Genomic DNA, 22,560 nt, shown 5'->3' on the forward strand with positions numbered 1-22,560 from the left:
TGCATTTTTTTTGGTCACTCCAAATGTACTTGATATTATGGTTGTTCCGCCTGAGGATGATCATCTATGCCACGTTATTGATACTATGGCTCTGTGTGTTCTCGACGGAGGTTGTGCTTTTGAACAAGCCATAATGGAGCGAGGCCGTGGAAATCCTCTCTTCAGTTTCTTGTTTGAGCTTGGCTCAAAGGAGCATACTTACTATGTTTGAAGGCTTTATTCTTTTGCTCAGGTAACTTGCTGCAGCTGTAAAGTCTGGATATATATTATTGCAATTATCAATTGGATGTCTGTTTTCTTCATTTTGATTTTAGTAGTTTACCTATGGAATGAGACGTGGGTGCACTTTTACGAAATGAAAGACTCAGCATGTTGACTTTCATAATATTCTTCAGAGCAGGGATGTTAATATGCCAAGTGTTGGAAGCTTAGGATACTTCCCTATTTCCAGAATATTTGGAGGCCCATTCTCTTTCTGTTTCAATTTTTTTGTGGGATTCTATGCCTCATAAGTTAAATATGTTGCTTTCAATTTGCTATCCTCAGTTTTTCTCTTGTTTGGATTTTTTTGATATGGTCCATAACTAATTTATCAGACAAAAGCTGAGGCGTCTTGAGGTTGCATTGATTGAATCTCTTGAAGAAGTTCGGATGAAATTGAGAGTAAAGTTGAAATCCATCGGCAACGCCTACAATCTGAATATGGTTTATTGAATTTCAGCAGAGATACATCAACAAAAGGTAAAGCTCTAAAACTGTCAGTAGTTTGAGATGTCTGTGTATTTATTTATTTATTTATTGAAAATTAAATCCAATAGATCAACATTTTGTGTTGTGATTTAACTCCCATGTCGTTGGATATTCAAGAGAGCGAGGAAGCTGATAAACAGCACTAATGTGTATTTAATTGCATGTGCAGGTCGAATCTTAGGTTTATACTGCTGTGTCATACTCCAATTCTATCTTTTTGTTGACAATTATTTTTTTCCAGAATCTTTTTGCCTTATGCCCATGTCGTCCCTTTGATTAGTTCTCAGATGCTTTGTTGATGTATATCTCATTTCATGGTAAACAATAGCTGAAGCAGTCTGGTTTAATTGCTCTAATTAATATTTACTGCGTTCAACAGCACTATCAGGACATTAAGCTGCTTCTTAGGAGACTATATTTTTCCTAAACTGTGTCTGTTAGTACAAGAAATGGTAATACAAAGAGGCAAATAACACATCACACATTTAAGCACTTAAGTGAGGATTTAGCTGTCACAGTATTATGTTGTAGATTCAATGTCCTTTTAACAATATTTTTCTCGGAATCTATATATAAGATGAATCACTTCTTGCTGGATAGAGTAGGTCATCATCATATTTATGGGAAGATTAGGTATCTGGTGCCCATAAGGATTAGGTTTGGTGGTAGCTTGTGGTATGGATCAGGAGCATGTCACGAGCTCGAGCTTTGATGCAGACTAAAACTTGGTGTTCAGGTAGAGAAAGGTAGAGGAGTGGGCCTATATCATGAGCGTTGTGCTACCTGGTTCTTGGAGATTTCGTATTAGAAAGAAAGAAAAAAAAAGACTTGGGTATCTGGTTGAGCAGGATACTGGTCAGGCAGCTTATATTACAACAACAATAACATACTCAGTGTAGTGTGTGCGCAGATCTTACCCCTACTTTGGGAGGTAGAGAGGTTGTTTCTGATAGACCCTTGGCTCAAGAAAAAGCATATATTGGGAAGCTTTTGTTTGCTGTAAGAAAGGCCACTTGACTGCCTCCCTTCTATTCATTGTCATCACTCTTTTCTGGGGTAAGAAATATTGCGGAAGAGTTTTTTCACGTTATCGATCAAAAAGAATTATTGTCACTTCTTTCTTTGTTATATTATTGATTTTATGTTTTTGTATACAAATTGTCTCATATTTCTGCTTTCATATAAACAGGAGGTAGGTCGTCTGTGGAGAGGAGAGAGAAAAGAGATTATTCTCGTGAAGCGTCGGAGCAGAAGTGGAAGCCCTCCGTGGAAATCTTCCAGCAGAGACCACGATAGTGACAGGGAAAAGCGTCGTGAGATGGAAAGGAAGAGTGGAGGCAGGGAGAGGAGACGGACCAGATGAATAGATATGCACTGTGCAAAATTAGAGTAGTTGCACTTACATTCCTCGGCAGAGATAGATGCATTTGAGCATTTTATCTTTGCTGGCAAGGTTGCACGATGACCCTCAATGGCCCCTGGAAGTAAGGTTATCTTCTGTTAGTATTCTCTATGCTATGCGCCACCCAAGAAAACTATGTTTCCCTATTCAGCTCTGTGGTCTAGCAAATTGTACAATTGCAGAGAATCTCATGAATGATCTGTTAGTACGTACATCTTTATGCTTCAAATTTTAGCTGCATTTGCTAATCCGTTTACTGGAGATTTTTTGCCTTCCATCTAAATTGGACTACAGTAGTTAGTGGTTCCTAGTTTTCATGTAATGTAATCTCATTTACATTGATTTACTGTCTGAGATAGTATTGTAAGTTGCATCATGCTTGTCCCCTGTTATTAAAGGTAACGTTGGTCTTTTCAAATAATTCTTGAAATATTGTTTCCATTTACCCCCTTCGTAATATACCCTTAACTCTTAAGGTAGATTAGGCCAACTTGTCGACCATGCAGGTTATTTGGGTAGCAATTGCACCCGAAAATCTATTTTCACGCATTTTGGCTGCATCGTGTTTTTTTTCCCTTCAAATTACTGGACTTGTTATTCCAAAAGAATTGAGAAATAATCTTATGAAGCTGATCAATGACACATTTAGGAGGCTTCATATTGATTTTAGATAAACAAGCATAAATTTCAAGACATACGATATCAATATATATCTATATATTTCTCAAAATGATATAAGTCTTTTCTGCTATAACTTAATCTTCTTCGTCACGTTACTCACCAGGTCTTTATAGTGTCTTTTACTCTTTCATTCATAGAAGATTGGACACTTAAGATTAGTGAAAGGAAAGGAACCTTTTCTTATTTCAATGATTCTCTTAATTCTACTATACTTTGCCATAGGCATTTTCTCATGCAAATAGACAAAACTCTTTATCAAATTGATGAATTGTTCAAAAACTTTCTTATATTTTCTTAGAATCTTCATTATTTTGTTCATTCATCCTTAGAGTAGAACAAAATAATATAATGTCATATGCATATGATAGATAATTGATTACTGGGCTCTATTTTGAGAATTATGAACCTGTACTCAATGTCTTCATGTAATTAAGTTATTGAGCTGTCTAGCCAATTTTTTTGTTGCAATGATGAAGAGAGTGGGAAATAAATGATCTCCTTGTTTCAATCCCCTATGAGATTGAAAATTCAAATGAGTGTTCATTAATTAGTATAAAGTATCAATTATTAGAGACCAACATTCACATCATATCAATAATGATTTCCAAAAAAGTAGAACATTCTTAGTAGCTTAGTTAAATCCAAGAGATTCTATCATAAACATATGCATGTCCAGTTAAACTGCCACATTATAGATTTTTTTTCTTTTATTGGTGTCTTTTATGATTTTAGGTCTAATAACATATTTTTAGAGATGCCTTTTCCTTTAACAAATCTTACATATTTCCTTGAGATTAGTTTTTGCAACACTGTCACTAACCTCTCATTTAATATTCTAAAAATGATCTTATTAATAAAAGTACTTAAACTTATGAGCCTTAAGTCTGTGAAATTGATATCTTTCTCCTATTTGAGAATGAGTACCAACTTAGTATGAGTTATTGTTACGCCCCGAGCCTATACCCTAAACATGGCCAGTACTCGAGAACCATTGCTGGTCCCGAAGAAAATCATTAGCTTAACTGACTACTTAACAAAAGTTTTACTCAAGTGATGGTAGGCTCAAAACAGAATTAAATTAGTTAAACTCAAATACTCATCTCATAAAATCTTTAAAATACTCAATAGCAATACTTCTAGTTTGTAAAACAACTCAAAGAGAGTAAATACTGAGAGACACAACGACTCTGTCTATCTATGAAGCCTCTACTATCAAAGAAGGATGTCGGGACTTTAAAGCAAAAAGTCTCACATTGGTGGTTAATGAGATGGGTGGACTCTTTATAAGGCTTGGGCAATCCTCCTCCCTTTGAGCTAGCTTTTCGGGTGTGAGTTAGACCCAAAACCTAATTTACCATGGTATCAGAGCAGGGTCCATCTCATCCAATGTTGGGGCCCAAAATATCAAAAATTGCCCAAAAATAACCCATGTACCAGATGCTAAGCACGGGGCATGAGGTGGGTCAAAAATTTCCCAAAAAACTGTCCATGCACCAGATGCTAAGCACTGGGCGTGAGGTGGGTGTTAAAGAAAAAGTGTCACATTTGTGGTTAATGAAATGAATGAACTCCTTATAAGGCTTGGACAATCCTCCTCCCTTTGAGCTAACTTTTGGGGGTGTGAGTTAGGCTCAAGACCTAATTTAACAGGGACAAGACCCACGACATCTCAAAACTACTAACTAGAAAGTAAATGAGCATTCCTCTAGAATGTAAGGAGGCTCACCAAAAGTTAGCTGAAGTGTAGGGTGATCTCAACAAAGAGTCTATTGATGATCGTGAACATGTGGATGGGGAGCATCAAAGGATTTTTCACAGTAAAGTTAATTTAGAAGATAGTGACCACAAATAGAAGAAAAGGAAAGACTTTGATTAAATATCTGTAAAGCGCCTACTTTTTAAGATGAACTTCTTCCTCTAGAATACTTGAAAGAGAAGAATAGCCACAAATAATAATTTGAATCAAATGATGATTAGTATTGTGTCAAGGTGTTGGTGTTGTGAAACTTACAACCAAGAAACAATGTCACACTTTTTTATAACACTTACTGTAGCCACCAATCTATGAAATTATTTTCTTTATGATATATATGTACATGTCACGACCCGATTTCTCGAATCATGATGGCACCTACTATGCTCTATCAGTAGGTAAGCCAACCCGTAACCCAAAACATCAAGCAATGAGAGAAAGGGCAGAAACTAGCAAAAACAATAATCTAAACAAGGACAACAAGGCGGAAGCAAACCAAAATAAATATATACAGAAATCCCTCCCAGAACCTAGTACAGAGCTATCTAATAAATAGTACAAATCCCAAAAGTGAACCACAACAAAGCGTGTCTCAAAGGCAAGAAGACTAGCTAAAACAAAAGAAGGAGACAAGACAAACCCAAAACGCCAACTACTAGCCCTCGTCTCTGAATCACAGCTGCAAAAGAAGGCTGGAACTAGTCACCGCTGGTAACTGGTACTGGGACCTGCATAACGAAGTAAATGCAGAGTAGCATGAGTACCAAAACAACATGTACTCAGTAGGCATCACAAGCCAATTGAGCAAAAAGGGTAAAAACAATAAGAAAGGGTAAAATCTAGACACATAAAGGTCAAAGCGGATATGAAAAGAAAGCACACGAGCATACCAGAAATAAACTAAGTACAACTAACCTAAACCTAACTGGACCCCCATAAGCCCGACAGGTACACAGAATAACTAAGTCTAATGAGAAAGAAGAAGACCGGGCTTCCAGCCCAAAGTAACAAAGATAATCTATCAGACTCCACCCAGCGAACAGTGCACTCCCAGCCCAGCTAGAAAGAGTGACCCCAAAGGACACCCAACCAAGCAGTCCACTCCCAGCCCAACTAGAAAGAGGGACCCGTGAGTGAGGTAGATATCGCGAGTCGTCCTACCATACAGTCAGCTCCCAGCCCAGCTAGAAAGAGCGACCCGGGGACACCCAGCCAGCAGCACACTCTCAACCCAGCTAGAAAGAGAGGTTCGGGGGCGATCGCCAATATCACCAAGTCTACCCAGCCAGCGATACGCTCCCAGCCCAGCTAGAAATAACGACCCCGGGGGTGATGGTATCTCTAATAGGATCCAATCCAACAACAGCCACCATGGAACGTCGTCTACTCTAAGAATTCACAAAAAAGGCTCCAAGCCTATACTATCTCAATCCAACACCTTTAGTGATGCACCAAACCTTCGAGAACGCGTCGGAACTAGAGGGAGAAGATACGAAACTGCAGCAAGCAACGATAACACCTACTCTAAGGCTCAAACTATCAGATTCAAGTCTGCTACTCCAGTCTACAACGAGCTAAGTCATCCGAACGACGTCGGCATAAAGTCAAGGTTATCCAGTCCACATGAGGCATAAGTCTAAGGCAATGCTAGCATAACCTAAACTAAGGACATCATGCTTACGGTTAAGGATAAACAAGGCATACAACACATAGCATACAATAGTATTTAGCACATAAGCATGCAACTCTACTAAACCGATTAACATGATACTACACCCGAAATATGACAAATCGATCATAACATAAGGTATCTAATCAAAGTAAAGTAGGAAACTGGTACACACCCCCAATTCACTCCAATCAACATGCTTTTACACAATTAAGCTCAATCTAAAAAAAAGGAAGTCGTAGCCTACCTTAAGTCTGACCGCGCGCGCTCCAAATCACTTTACCAGAGTTTGTCCTTCCCGAACGACCCTTGAACGATGTCACTCTATCAAATATAGGATCACAATGTTAGTACGGTCGTTTAGATACCAAAATCATAACAAACAGAGACGGGTCAATTTTGGAGTCACAATGGAAATCGTGAGACCCGCACCGAACTGTTGGGATTTGACTCCGTCAAGAGACTCAAAACAGCAACCCGAACTTGTGTTCCAAAATGGAACACAATTCAAGGCTTAAAACACAGCAAAAACCAACAAGCAAGAAAACCACACTTTAATCAACTTAAAAGAAAACCGCAGCAGTCTAAACTCGGAATTAACGAGAATTGGAAATTTTCCGGCACTCCTTGAACACTCTACTACAAAGCCACAATAATTCCCAACACGTGGGACTTCGAATCACCCAAAACTGAGCTAAAATGAGTGAAATATGGCCAAAACAAGAATGCCAAAAATAAAGGCTCGAAAAGGGTATAACAGTCAGAGTAATAACCAAATTTACCTCGAACGACGTGCACTCGAAAACTTTTAAACACTCTACAGCGAAGCCACCAAAAATACGAAGCTCCCGCACTTCGAATCCCCTAATTTGGTTGAGAGATGAGAGAGTTATGAGTGTTTTAAGTTTGGAAAGGGTTGCTTATATTTTCTGCATTTATAGCAGATTTTTCTGCAATTTCTTTCCAAAACTTAAAACTCCGACGAGGTACTCTGAACTCATTCGGAACCCCGTGCACGCAAACGAGATATACAATATACCAAATACGATATTCCGGACTCAATGGTGCAGTCAAAATTTCCATAAAAGGTCATCTTGACAAAAAGTGGGTCTCACACTAAAATGTCATTTTAAGTCAAAAATCACAAAAGGGCTCGGAAAAATATCGAAAACCTCGGGACACAAAAAAAGGGTCAATTCAGACCAAACTCGACATTCTAGAGCTAACTGCACTGACGAAATTCTCATCCGAGCGCATTTACTCAGAATGTTGACTAAAGTCAAACTTAGGCTTAAACTTAAAGTTAAAACGCCTAATCGCACCGACTCACACTGAAAATCTCAAGAGTCATGCCGACCATGCTACTAGCCTAAAATGGCCCTTCCGGAGCTGATGGAATGGCCAAAATTGGATTCTGATGTCATCTTTTGAACTTTTGATCAAAAATTATCGTTTAAGGTTTATAAACTCCAAAAACACTAAAACTCGCACAAAAGCCAAACGAACGACCAGGTGACCAAACTATTAGTCCCAGCAAGTCATAAATGACTTGGGGTCGCTATAAGAACGCTCTAAACGACACACAGAAGACATAACACAAAAATGACCAGAATGGTCATTACAATATTCACTACTACAAAGGATTTTCATCCGCGAAAGTAATGGTCAAGAAGTACCTGAATGCTCAAATAAGCCGGGAAACTGCTCTCGCATCTCCTGCTCGGTCTCCCAGTAGCCTCCTCGACTGGACGATGCCTCCAACAGACCTTAACAACAGGAATGACTCTCGTGCGCAATCTTATCATATCTCTGGCTAGAATGGCAACTGGCTCATTTGCAAATGTCAAACGGTCATCCAACTCGACTGCATCATACTAGAGCACATGGGACTCATTAGGAACATACCGCCGCAACATCGAGATATGAAAAACCGGGTGAATGGCTGAAAATACTGGAGGTAGGCCCAACTCATAAGCAATCTTCCTAATTGTCCGGAGTATCTCAAAAGGCCCAATGTATCTGGGGCTAAGCTTGCCCCGCCTCCCAAACCTCATCCAGCCCTTTATGGGTGACACACGAAGGAATACCCGATCACCAATAGAGAATCTCAAAGGCCGACGCCTTTGATCCATATAACTCTGGTGCCTACTCTGAGCCGTCCTAAGTCTATCCTGAATCACTCTCACCTGGTCCAAAGCCTCCTGAATCAAATTCGTACCCCGTGGCCTAGGCTCTGTACACTCAAACCAACCCACCGGAGAACGACAATACCTACCATACAAGGCCTCGAACGGGGCTATCTGAATGCTAGAATGGTAGTTGTTATACGCAAACTCCGCCAAAGGCAAGAACTGGTCCCAATGACCACCAAACTCCAAAAAACAAGCCCGCAGCATGTCCTCCAAGACCTGAATAGTACGCTCCGACTGACCATCAGTCTGTTGGTGGAAAGCTATGTTAAGGTCAACCTGAGTGCCCAACTCATCCTGAAAGGTCCTCCAAAAGCTAGACGTGAACTAAGAACCTCGATCTGATATAATAAAAACTAGCACCCCATGAAGTCGAACCACCTCCCGAATGTAGATACGAGCCAACCTCTCGGCGCTAAATGAAGACTGAATAGGAAGGAAATGTGTTGACTTGGTCAATCGATCAACAATGACCCAAATGCTATCAACACCTCTAGAAGTCCGCGGTAGGCCAGCAACAAAATCCATAGTAATGTGATCCCACTTCCACTCTCGAATGGGTAATCTCTGAAACTCACCACCAGGCCTCAAATGCTCGCCATTTACCTGCTGGCAGCACAAGCAACGGGAAACAAAGTCAGTAATATCTCTTTTCATGCCACTCCACCAGTAATGCTGCCTCAAATCACGATACATCTTCGTTGTGCCCGGATGGATAGAGTATCTATACTCATGACCCTCAAAAAGTATCAACTGTCTCAAATCCCCAACTCTCGGAACACAGATGCGGTCGACGAATCTCAGCACTCCATCAGGATCTAAGGTAGCCTGACCACCATCACCCGCTAATACTCGATCTCTAAGGGTCACCAATGCCTCATCCTCAAACTGACAACCACGGATCCTATCAAGCAAAGAAGATTGAACTCCCATATACGCCAAGACGCGTCTAGAATCTGAGATATCCAACTGAACCATGCTATTAGCTAAGAACTGAATGTCCAAAGCCAAGGGTCGCTCCTCAATAGATAAGAAGGCTAGACTACCCATACTTACCGTCTTCCGACTCAAGGCGTCCGCTACCACATTCGTCTTGCCTGGATGATAGAGAATAAATAGGTCGTAGTCCTTTAGGAGCTCAATCCAGCGACGCTGCCTCGAATTAAGGTCCCTCTGGCTCATGATGTACTGAAGACTCCCATGATCGGTATAGATCTCACATCGAACTCCATACAAGTAGTGCCTTCAAATCTTAAGCGCGAAAACTACCGCCGCCAACTCCAAGTCATGAATGGGGTAGTTGCGCTCATGGACCTTAAGATGCCTTCACGCATAAGCAATAACCCGGCCCTGCTGCATTAATACACAACCCAAAACAACGCCGGATGCGTCACAATAAACCGTGAAGCCCTTGCCCTCAACTGGAAGAGTCAATATAGGAGCAGTGGTTAATAACTCCTTGAGCCTCAAAAAGCTCGCCTCACATTCCTCTGACCAAACAAAGGGAACATCAACACGAGTCAACCGGGTCAGAGGTGCTGCCAAGGTAGGGAAACCCTCCACAAATCGTATGTAGAAGCCTGTTAGTCCGATGAATCTCAATAACTGAGGTAGGCCTAGCCCAATCACGAATAGCCTCAATCTTTGTAGGATCTACCATAATTCCCTCCTTGGATACAACGTGCCCCAAGAACGCTACAGAGTCTAACCAAAACTGGCACTTTGAGAACTTGGCATAAAGTCGTTGATCTCTCAAAGTCTGGAGCACAACTCTTAAATGCTGCTCATGATCACCCCTACTCCGCGAGTATATCAAAATGTCATCAATGAAGACTATGACGAAGGAATCAAGATAAGGCCTGAACACGTGCATCATCAAGTCAATAAAGGCAGTAGGGGCATTAGTCAACTCAAATGACATCACCAAGAACTCATCATGGCCATAACGGGTCCTAAATCTAGTCTTAGGGATGTCCGCTGCCCTAATCCTCAACTGGTGGTAACCGGAGCTCAAATCAATCTTAGAGAACACTGAAGCTCCCTGTAGCTGGTCAAATAGGTCATCAATCATAGGCAGAGGATATCGATTCTTCACTGTCACCTTATTCAACTGCCTATAGTCAATGCACATGCACATCGTACTGTCCTTCTGAACAAAAAGAACGGGAGCGTCCCAAGGTGATACACTAGGTCTGATAAATCCCTTACCCAAGAGATCCTGAAGCTAAACACTGAGCTCCTTGAGCTCTGCAGGAGCCATCCGATATGGCAGAATAGAAATAGGTTGAGTACCCGGCTCAAGCTCAATCGAAAAATCAATATCACGCTCTGGGGTAGGCCAGGTAGGTCAGTAGGAAACACATCTAAGAAGTCACGAACAACAGGAACTGACTCAATCGGAAGGACCTCCCTACTCACATCACGCACAAAGGCCAAATATGAAGAGCATCCACTAGCCATTATCCTCCTAGCCCGAATAAAAAAGATAACCCCAACTGGTGTGCTACCACGAGATCCATGTCACACCACCGAAGGAATACCAGGAATGGCTAAGGTAACAGTTTTAGAGAAGCAATCTAAAACAGCGCGATAATGGGATAACCAGTCCATGCCCAGAATCATATCGAAATCAACCATGTCAAGTAATATAAGGTCAGCGCGGGTGTCACGCCCCTGGATAGTAACTAAGTAAGATCAAAATACCTGATCCACAACTAAAGACACACCCACGGGGGTCGACACACGCTACGACGCTACCAGAGGCTCAGATATCATACTCAAGCGAGAGGCATAAGAAATAGAAACATACAAAAAAGTAGATCCCGGATCAAATAAAGCCAAAGTGGGCTGCTGACATAAAAGAATCGTACATGTGATCACATCATCTGATGCCTCATCCCTCGCTGGAGCTGCAAAGAAATGGCTATGTCTGTCTCTGCCCTGGCCATCAAACTTACCACCTAATCTGCCTTTTCGGGGACTACCCCGTATACCCTGATGACCACCTCTACGGTCCTGACCCTGACCACGGCCTCTAGCTGGAGGTGATGGTAAAGATATGGGAGCTGCCTGAGAAGCGGGAGCAATCTGACTATGCTGAGGGAAGTCCCTGGCCCAATGAGCCATCTCACCACACTCATAGCAACCCTGTCGAGGATGACTCCCAGAAGAACGACCATCATGGCCTGAAGAACCCGACTGAAACACCTCACGACCCTGAATCGAACTGGCCTCACTCCGACCACCATCTAATGCCTGAAGAGAGGCCTGGATAGGCCGGCTAGACTAACCCTGTCGAAACCGTCGCCCGGTCCTATCATAATTGTCACGCCCCAAGCTACCCCCAAGACGCGGACACGGGACCTAGGACCACAAGTGATCCCAAGCTAACCCTGCTGGCATGATCATGAGCATACTAAAGAAAAATAAACTGAGGCGGAAGCTAATTCATAAATAAATCTGAAAAGATGGGGAATACCCATATACTATAACTGAATATATCAAATCTGAGAGTTTAATACAAAAGAAATATCAAACTCAAAATACTAAGTTGAATCTAACTATGTCTGAAATAAGCCTCTAAACTGACTAGAAATGCTGGGACGGGCCCCAGCTAAGTCTAGCAAAACTGAAACTAAAGGACTAAAATACTGAAAAGAAACTCGTGACTATTGTCCTCGGAGAATGAGGACTCACCAATGATTATGCTGAACTGGAGATCGGGAACCGATCTAAGTGTGATCTGGATACTGAGAACCTGAACCTACATCACGAGAAGATGTAGCGCACGTATGCATCAGTACTTGAAAGGTACTGAGTAGGCAGGATAGAGTAAAGCTGAAATAACATATAACTGAACAAAGCAATAAAGCAATGAAATAATCTGAACATGATATAGATACTGAATACTGAGCTAACTGAATGCAATGACCAATTTATAACATGCTGAGACTGAATATTGAATACACTGGTAAATGGTCAATGCAATAGAATCTGACTGAACTATGGGAGCTACTAATAACCGAGATAAAACCACATAAGCTAAATGTGGAGTCCGATGTATACGCCCCATCGAGAGGACCCAATATACCTTGCCAGAGGCATAGAGGCATGCTGGCGTGACCACTAAACTGATATTGCCCACAGAGGGGACTTACACCTACGTGGCTCGTAGTTTTGGGACTATATGGGTATGCTGAAACTCTAGTCCAACTCGGTATTATGCTACTCCTAATAGATTAAGTGGTTCACACATTATGACTGAGTTTCTGTAAATACTGGATAGCTCGAAACTAAACATGCAAATTGAGAATGCAACAATTAATCTGATAATGATGCATTCATAAACTGAGGCATGTAAAACTGAATACTGAAATATCTGACCTAGCATGTGTAATTCAAGAACTAAAGAAATACATAGCTAGGGTTCTGAAATTCATGCGATAAACTGAGCAATAACATAATAATCTGATTTGGAACATTTAAATAACTAATTCATGATGATCTGCTATAATTCTAGAAACCCTAGGTCTGTTCATAATCATGGAATCAAGAATCTGACTGAATTCTAGGGACCTAATGGGCGAAAGGAACCCACTAGTGAAATCCCACATACCTGGTGACGAATTCCACGGAGAAATCTTTCAATTTCGGGGCTGGAACTGAAGAAACCTCGTTGTGTTCTTGAACTAGGGTTCTTGACCTTTTTCTCCTTCTTGATTCTAATTTTTCTAAGTTTGATTAATGATTTTGACTAAGGTAAGTTCTAGTTATGTTTCTAGGCTTAAACTGATTAAAACCTCATGATTTAGGGTCTAAACGACGTATCTTAGGGGTTAAACGAAATAGGAAAAGACCAAAAGACCCCTGAATTAACTGCTGTCAGAGTGACTGACGGAATGGAACTACGGTCCGTCAATCAATCGACAGTCCGTCAATTGGGTCCATAGGTCGAGTCTGCCCGACAGGGCTTCACTAAAATGGGCATAACTTTTTACTCGGATGTCGAAATTTAGAAAACTCAGTGGCGTTGGAAAGATAATTAAATTATCTATCTAACCATAGGTCAAGGGACACATAATTCATTTTGTGCTAAGAGTTATGACCATCTGAAGTTAACCCATCAGAATTTTTCATCTAACTAGCTGCTAACCTCATCTACGGTCAGACCTACGGACCGTGGATCGAATGAAGGTCCGTGCTGGTCGACCGTAGTTTGTCTCAGAGACTGGTAAGGGAAGTCTCTGTCATGACCCAAGCCTAGGGCCTAGACGTGACATGGCGAATGAGGAACCCGAAGGAACCCCAAACAAGCCTCTCAAACTTGTCATCACACTTCATCGGTCGCGGAAGTACAATCAACATTAATTAACGGGAAATAGGGACTAAGGGCAAACCATTTCAAAATGACATCATAGAACAAGAGTCAAGCTCATTTACAAAATATTTGTCCAACGCACACCTCTACATACATAGATAGGACGGGGGCCATGACATACTACCGGCTCCCCTCATAGTCAAAATACAATTGCAAGCTAAAGTCCCAAAACATAGGAGTAGGAAACATAACATAGCCCTCGAATCATTGAGGACTCACCAACAAACTCGGATAAGCACCGTACTAGCCACGTGAATGGAGAGAAGGATCAAGAGTAGCTCCGGTCCCTACATGGTGACATCATGTAGGCAAAATATGTGTTAGTACTTGGAATGTACTAAGTATGCGGGGTGCAACACAACAATAGACAAGGATACAATCGAAATATAAGAAATAGTTTCATAGGCATTATGAATAACAATATGAGGATGCATGATCAAAGTGAAGTCAAAACATGTTTAAGTAAATCTATACTAATAGTAGATATCATATGTGTATGCATGATCCAACCAATCTATAACCCCAACTTAGGATGGGGGATGTCGTTCACACCCGGACACCCTGGTGGCAAGGTATAAACCCCTCACATGGTTGATGTTGGTCACACCCCAAGCATCCTAGGTGGTGAGATATAAATCTCTCACATGGTTGATGTTGGTCACACCCCAAGCATCCTAGGTGGTGAGATATAAACCTCTCACATGGTTGTCCGGTTCTTTTCCCCCGGACCGGGCATGGTCATGCAACACTTTATATAGGAAATTCTCATTAGGCTCTAATGCAATCTCACGTATGGAATGAACATATACACAAGCTTAGTTTGTCATCAACACATCTCTGGATTGCCATACATCTCATAACTCAAGCTTTAAAGCATGATTCATCAATTCTCCATAGTTGGACATTTTGTCAAACACCTTGAAGGCATGTAATGGAATCAAAGAGCATGGAAAATAGGGTAGTAATTATGCAGCCAAACCAGTGAACAACCTACAACAACACCTTTTAACACCCACAATACCACATGAAAATCTCCACATCCATTCCAAATTTAGATTCAAGTTCTAGAGTCACAACATGCTCAAAACAATCACTTTTCATGTTTAAAATTCAATGTGCAGGAAATTATTACAAAGAACAAGACTAATTTATGAATCTTAACTTAAACCATGAATTAGTGAGTAGAATAGAGTCTAGGAACTATGAGTGGAAGGACCCATGAGTTCAACACCACATACCTTGAGTTCTTATGAAGGTCTTGAGAGTGTATTCAATGGAAGCTTGGAACTTGGAGCAAGAGTCTCTTCAATCTTGAGGAAGGTTTTGGATTAGGGTTCTTGAGAGAACTTGAGAGAAAATGTGTCTAAGTATGGGAGAGGTGTTTTGGGAAATGTTTTAGAGATGGGAATTGAACTAATGGTATATAGGAAATAACATATGCCCTTTGGAAAAATGGTCCAACACTTAGAAAAAAAAATGAGGCGGGTGAACAGTAAAAACGCTCACTGGAAATTGCATTTCCTGCCGGATAAATTTTACGAAAATGGGCATAACTTCTTCGTCCGAACTCCGAATGAGGTGAAACGAAGTGCGTTAGGTAGCTAACTCCAAGGGCTTTCCATGGATATGTTATGCGCCACCCAATTATTTGTGTGCTAGGAGATATGACCCTCCAAACTAGACCCTCGAAAAAGGCTTCACTTGGAAATTTCGGATTTTGATACGGTTGCTCTAAAATTTGGGTTAGACCCATTTCCCACTCAATTTGACCCCCTAAACAAGAATATGAAGTCGGATTTTCGAAAAATGAAATGAATTTTTTTGATATAGCTAAACAAGTTTCCGGTAACTTTCGAAGCACATTTTTAAGAACCTTTTGGGTCATTTCAGTCTCGATCCACGGACACAGACCACGGACCGTGGTCTGATCTACGGACCGTGGGTCTGTCCGTGAGTCGGGACTTAGCCAATTTTTTGAACTGGCTGGGGAGGGGTTGCAGTGGTGAACCACGGTCCACCAGCACGGGCCGTGGTCTGACCTATGGTTCGTGGATGGTGACCGTAACCTGCAACTTCTCAAAATCTGCATTTTTGTCTATTTTGAATACGGGGTGTTACAATAATAATCCCTAGACCTGGGGCGGAAGTCATTGTAGCTGCCATCATGCCTAGCCCTCTTACTGCTGCCCTCTTGGGCCTCGCGATGAAGATGCTCCATAGTACTGACATGGTCAACTACGTCTAAAAAAGATCGACCCGTAGAAACTAATGATTGGGTTTCAAGTCAAAGCTGTAATCTCAACCCACGAACAAAACACTTAACTCCCTCATCCTATGTAGGTAATATCATCTCGGCATGACAGAAGAGCTCGTGGAACCTAGTCTCGTACTCTGCCACCGACATGGAGCCCTACTCCAACCTACATAACTGATCCCTAAGGCGGTCTCTGACGCTACGGGGGATAAACTTGGCCAAGCCTCAGAAAACTTATCCCATAATACCGGTGGAGATCTAACTGGTCTGGTCTGAATGAATGTGCCCCACCACTGCTTGGCTGGGCCATCTAACTGGTAAGCAATGAAGTCGGCCGCTCTAGACTCCACTAGACCCAAAGTGTGAAGCCTCTCACGACAAGTAGTAAGAAACGCGTGGGCATCCTCACCCACATCCCCAGAAAACCTCGGTGGTGTCAACCTGAGAAACACACCAAGCATCTTCTGGTCCTCGAGCGGCATAGGTCTATCCGCTGCCAAGGGTTGTACTCCCTCAGGTAGTACCTGGACCTACTCCCTCAGGTGGAACCTGGACCTAAGGTGCCCTCACTATGGGCTGATCCTGCAATACTGGTGCTAGTGTAGCTGGGGCGGGTGGCTGCTGCATACCCCCAAGCACACCCAAGAGCTGCCTGGAGATCTGGAGTCAAAACTAGTTCGGGTGGCGACTGGGCTGGCCCCGGCCCCACCGGCTGATCTGGTATACGAGGTGTTGGAGGGTCCGCTATTGGCTCTGGATCCTCATCTCTCTCCTGGGTTAGTGCAGCGGCCCTGTCTCGACCTCGGGGTCAGCATCTACCCCAAGTTGGGGCTCTATCTGCAGGCCCGGGTGCATCACCCCTAGCCGCGCCACCTTGCGAGCGAGCCATCCTGCGAAAGAGTGAAACAAGTGAATTTCAAGGAACCAATAAAACACACGTTGCACGAAAGTGAAACAAAAGAGGAAATCTTCCTAAAGACATCATGTAGCCTCCCGAAGATAAGTTATGGACATCTCCGCACCGATCCGCAGGACTCTACTAAACGCTAGCTCTGTACAAGTGAGACCAATGAACTTGGGGTTCTGATACCAACTTGTCACGACCTGATTTCTCGAGTAATGATGGCACCTACTATGCATTACCAGTAGGTAAGCCAACCCGTAACCCAGAACATCAAGCAATGAGTGAAATGGCAGAAACTAGCGAAAATTATAATCTAAACAAGGACAAAAATAAAGAAGCAAACCAAAATAAATATGTACAGAAATCCCTCTTAGAACCTGGAAGTCACTGGTATATAGTTATCTAATAAAGAGTACAAGTTCCAAAAGTGAACCACAACAAAGCGTGTCTCAAAGGCAACAAGACTAGTTAAAATAAAAAAAATAGACAAGACAAACCCAAAACGCCAAGTGCTCGCCCTCGCCTCCGAATCACAACTGCAAAAGAAGGCTGAAACTAATCACCACTGGTAACTATTACTGGGACCTGCATCATGAAGTAAATGCAGAATGTAGCATGAGTACCAAAACAACATGTACTCAGTAGGCATCACAAGCCGACTAAGCAAAAAGGGTAAAAACAATAAGAAATGATAGAATCTAGACACAGAAAGGTGGATATGAAAAGAAAGCACACGAGCATACCAGAAATAAACTAAGTACAACTAAACTAACCCTAACTGGACCCTCATAAGCCAGAAGGTACACTCGTGCGCAAGTTTAAATAAAACCTGAACGGACCCCCATAAGCTTGATAGGTACACAGAATAACTAAGTCTAATGAGAAAGAAGAAGACCGGGCTTCTAGCCCAAAGTAACAAAGATAATCTATCAGACTCCACCCAGACAGCAGTACACTCTCAACCCAGCTAGAAAAAGTGACCCCAGGGGGCACCCAACCAAACAGTCCACTCCCAGCCCAACTAGAAAGAGGGACTCGTGAGTGAGATAGATATCGCGAGTCGTCTTACCATACAGTCAGCTCCCAGCCCAGCTAGAAAGAGCGACCCGAGGACACCAAGCCAGCAACACACTCCCAGCCCAGCTAGAAAGAAAGGCCCGGGGGCGATCGCCAATATCACCGAGTCTACCCAGCCAGCGATACGCTCCCAGCCCAGCTAGAAAGAACGACCCCGGGGGTGATGGTATCTCTAATAGGATCCAATCCAACAACAGCCACTATGGAACGCCGTCTACTCTAAGAAATCACAGAAAAGGCTCCAAGCCTATACTATCTCAATCCCACACCTTTAGTGATGCACCAAACCTTTGAGAACGCGTCGGGACTAGAGGGAGAAGATACGAAACTGCAGCAAGCAACGATAACATCTAATCTAAGGCTCAACTATCAGACTCAAGTCTGCTACTCTAGTCTACAAGGAGCTAAGTCATCTGAATGACGTCGGCATAAAGTCAAGGTTATCCAGCCCACACGGGTCATAAGTCTAAGGCAATGTTAGTCTAACCTAGACTAAGGACATCATGCTTACGGTTAAGGATAAACAAGGCATACAACACATAGCATACAATAGCATTTAGCACATAAGCATGCAACTCTACTAAATCGGTTAACATGATACTACACCCGAAATATGGCCAATCGATCCTAACATAAGGTATCTAATCAAAGTAAAGTAGGAAACTGGTACCCACCCCTAATTCACTCCAATCAACATGCTTTTACACAATTAAGCTCAATCTAAAAGAAAGGAAGTTGTAGCCTACCTTAAGGCTGATTGCGCGCACCCCAAATCACTTTACTGGAGCTTGTCCTTCCCGAACGACCCTTGAACGATGTCACTCTATCAAATATAGGATCACAACGTTAGTACGGTCGTTTAGACACCAAAATCACAACAAACGGAGACGGGTCAATTTTGGAGTCACAATGGAAATCGTGGGACCCGCACCGAACTGTTCGGATTTGAATCCGTCAACAGACCCAAAACAGCACCTCGAACTTGTGTTCCAAAATAGAACACAATTCAAGGCTCAAAACACAGCAAAAACTAACAAGCAAGAAAACCACAATTTAATCAACTTAAAAGAAAATAGCAGCAGTGTAAACTCGAAATTAACGAGAATCGAAAAGTTCCCAGCACTCCTTGAACACTCTACGACAAAGCCACGACAATTCTCAACACGTGGAACTTCAAATCACCCAAAACCGAGCTAAAATGACTGAGATATGACAAAACAAGAATGCCAAAAATAAAGGCTCGAAAAAGGGTACAATAGTCAAGTTAATAGCCTAATTTACCTCGAATGATGCGCACCCAACAACTTCCAAACACTCTACAGCAAAACCACCGAAAATACGAAGCTCCCGCACTTCGAATCGCCTAATTTGGTTGAGAGATGAGAGAGTTATGACTGTTTTAAGTTTGGAAAGGGTTCTTATATTTTCTGCATTTATAGCAGATTTTTCTACAATTTCTTTTCAAAACTTATAACTCCGACGGGGTGCTCCGAACTCGTTCGAAACGTCGTGACGCAAACGAGATATACAACCATACGAAATTTGATATTCCAGACTCAATGGCGCAGTCGAAATTTCCATAAGAGGTCATCTTGACAAAAAGTGGGTCCCACACTCAAATGTCATTTTAACTCAAAAACCACAAAAGGGCTCGGAAAAATATCGAAAACCTCGGGACACAAAAGAAGGGTCAGTCTAGACCAAACTCGATATTTCGGAGCTAACCGCACTGATAAAATTCTCATCCGAGCGCGTTTACTCAGAATGTTGACTAAAGTCAAACTTAGGCTTAAACTTAAAGTTAAAACACCTAATCGCACCGACTCACACTAAAAACCTCGAGAGTCATGCCGACCATGCTACTAGCCTAAAATGACCCTTTCGGAGCTGATGGAAACGTCAGAATTGGATTCTGATGTCATCTTCTTGAACTTTTGATCGAAAATGATCGTTCAAGGTTCATAAGCTCCAAAAACACTAAAACTCGCACAAAAGCCAAACGAACAACCAGGTGACCGAACTATCAGTCCCAGCAAGTCATAAATGACTTGAGGTCGCTACAGGAACGCTCTAAACGACACACAGAAGGCAAAACACAGAAATAACCAGAAGGGTCACTACAATATATATATTGAAGAATTGCATTTGCAACAAATCATAAGAAAATGGTGAACTACCCTACAAATCCTAAAGTAATGGCTAGCTATAGAGATATTCATGATATTATGGGAGTTGTGAAAGAGGATAAGCTCAAGAAGATATGAATGAGATATCACTCTCGAAAGGATGATAAAACTTAGTTAATTAACCATTCAACAATTTATTTAGGTAAACTATCCTTTCTAGATTTCTTTCAAGTGCACCTAGCTAGAGTGACCTAATTTGATAAAAAAATAAGTTGTTACAAACCCAACTTACATTGTTATGTTGCGAAATTAAGGATACTTAGGAGAACACAATATAGTGTAACATTGATGGAGACAGTAAAAATAATCCAAATCCAATATAGTGTAACACTGATGGAGATAGTTGTAATGACCCAAAAGGTCATTTTTGGAAATTTTAAACTATTCGTTGACTTTAGTTAATTAGTTGATGGGTAATTGTGGATAATCGATAGTTAATAGGCTAAAATGATAATTTATTTAAGACCCTATACTATTTGACCCATTTATATTAAAATAAGTAATAGGGATTTTCACTTTTAACATATAATTAATTTAGAAAAAAAGAAAGGAGAGGCGGAGGGCACGGTTCGCGGCCACAAGATAAGCGACCCATGCTTCAGGTAAAATCTCAAGTTTATTTTGTTTTTGTATTGTTGTTATAGGAAAAGAATAGTATATTAATGGTTAGTGATAAGTTATATTATTATATTAATATGTCAAATTAGAAATTTGGAGGATTATGGCGGTTTTGGTTGAAAGTTTTAGGGGACAAGATCTGTATGTTGGCATTAATTAATGGTTCATTCTTTCCATAGTGAAAAGTAAATTGAAATTGGAAAATGCACTTGTGCAGGTGATTTAGACAATTAGATGGATAAGTTGTTAGTTAGGGTGCAAGTATTAAGGGTTAGTATGGTTGTCGTCACTGGTTCATAACCGGTTGACTTTCATTTTTAATTAATATTAGTATACGTGCTCGGGCGATGCGCAAATAATATTAAAGTATTATTTCTAGTTGTTTCAGGTTGCAATGATTGATCATGTTAAATCATATTATCTTAAAGAAAATGTAACTATTGTATTCCACAATGAAACATACTAACCTTCATTCTTCTCTACCTCTAACTCCAATAATCGCATCTCTATATATGAATAGAGACAACGAATCATGCAAGCATCAAATAATTTTTTTATTTCACGTTTTTGTTTTTATTATATAGTTCACGATTTTAAAATTAAATTGCCAATATTTATTTTCAATTAGTTTATTAATTTGCACGATTAAAATAAAAATAATTGAGCGTACATGCAAGCTCTTTAAAAAATATTAAATTGAAATTCGAATTTATCTGATATAGAGTTAATTTTCAATTCAAATTAGAGAAGATCAATATGTGACTTCCAATTCAAATTCAAAATTTAAAAATTTACATTTAACACTAATTTAATTAACTAATTTTAAGCAAATATTATCCTATATAAATATTTTTTTAAAATAAAATTTATCCTTTTATAGATTCAAGTTAGAACTATAACTTATTTCAAACAAAATAATTTTATTAGTAAATTTTACCATTAAACGTAAATTAATTTTAATAAACATAATATTTTTGTAGTTGCAGTTTAGAAGTAAAAAAAATTATAGAACACTTTCTTAAAGTTGTCGTCCCCCAAAATACCTACTATATTTATTGTAAAAAATGACATACTTTCTTATTATATTTATATTGTGTGTTTAAACGCAATTGTTAAAATAAGAAATTCATATGTATGCCATTCCATGATGGAATATATTACAATAATATCATACATATGTTTAATAAGCTTCAATAGCAAAGTAAAAATCTAAAATTAAACATTTATATCGTTAGTATATCCAAGTACAAAATTATTCAAAAAGTTATTTAACTATCACATATTGTGTGATTGTGCTTATGATAATTTAATAAAATATAAAAAAGTTGGTTAAAACATGCATGGCACAGATCAAAAGTTTATTTGTATGATGATCAACAAAGTCTATTAGAATTGGTATCGAAATGTTTGTGCTCCTTAATCATAAAGCAATTTTATTTTTTTATCGAAGAAGATAATAAATAATTGATGAGAAGTTGTCACCAATTTGAAAATAAAAAAACATCAATTAAATTAGGATTTAAACAATTCAAATTATAAATTAAAAAGAAATAAATAAAAGACGACAGTTTTTGTATATTTTTAATATTTTTGTAATTTTTTTGGTGGATTATATAATTGAAAACTGCTACAGTAATTTTTATTTTATATTAATTTTAAATTTTGAAATTATTCCTTAAAATTCTCTACCATTATTCCTA

General features: G+C 40.4%; 1 pseudogene; it reads right to left on the reverse strand.

The window, feature by feature from the left end:
• Nucleotides 1-5,754: 5,754 nt before the first annotated feature.
• The window catches only part of LOC125838887 (uncharacterized), a 65,410-nt pseudogene continuing 48,604 nt past the window's right edge, over nt 5,755-22,560 (reverse strand).

The sequence above is a fragment of the Solanum verrucosum genome, unplaced genomic scaffold (genome assembly GCF_900185275.1).
Source record: "Solanum verrucosum unplaced genomic scaffold, falcon-dt-bn FXZP01000182.1, whole genome shotgun sequence".
Classification (NCBI taxonomy): domain Eukaryota; kingdom Viridiplantae; phylum Streptophyta; class Magnoliopsida; order Solanales; family Solanaceae; genus Solanum; species Solanum verrucosum.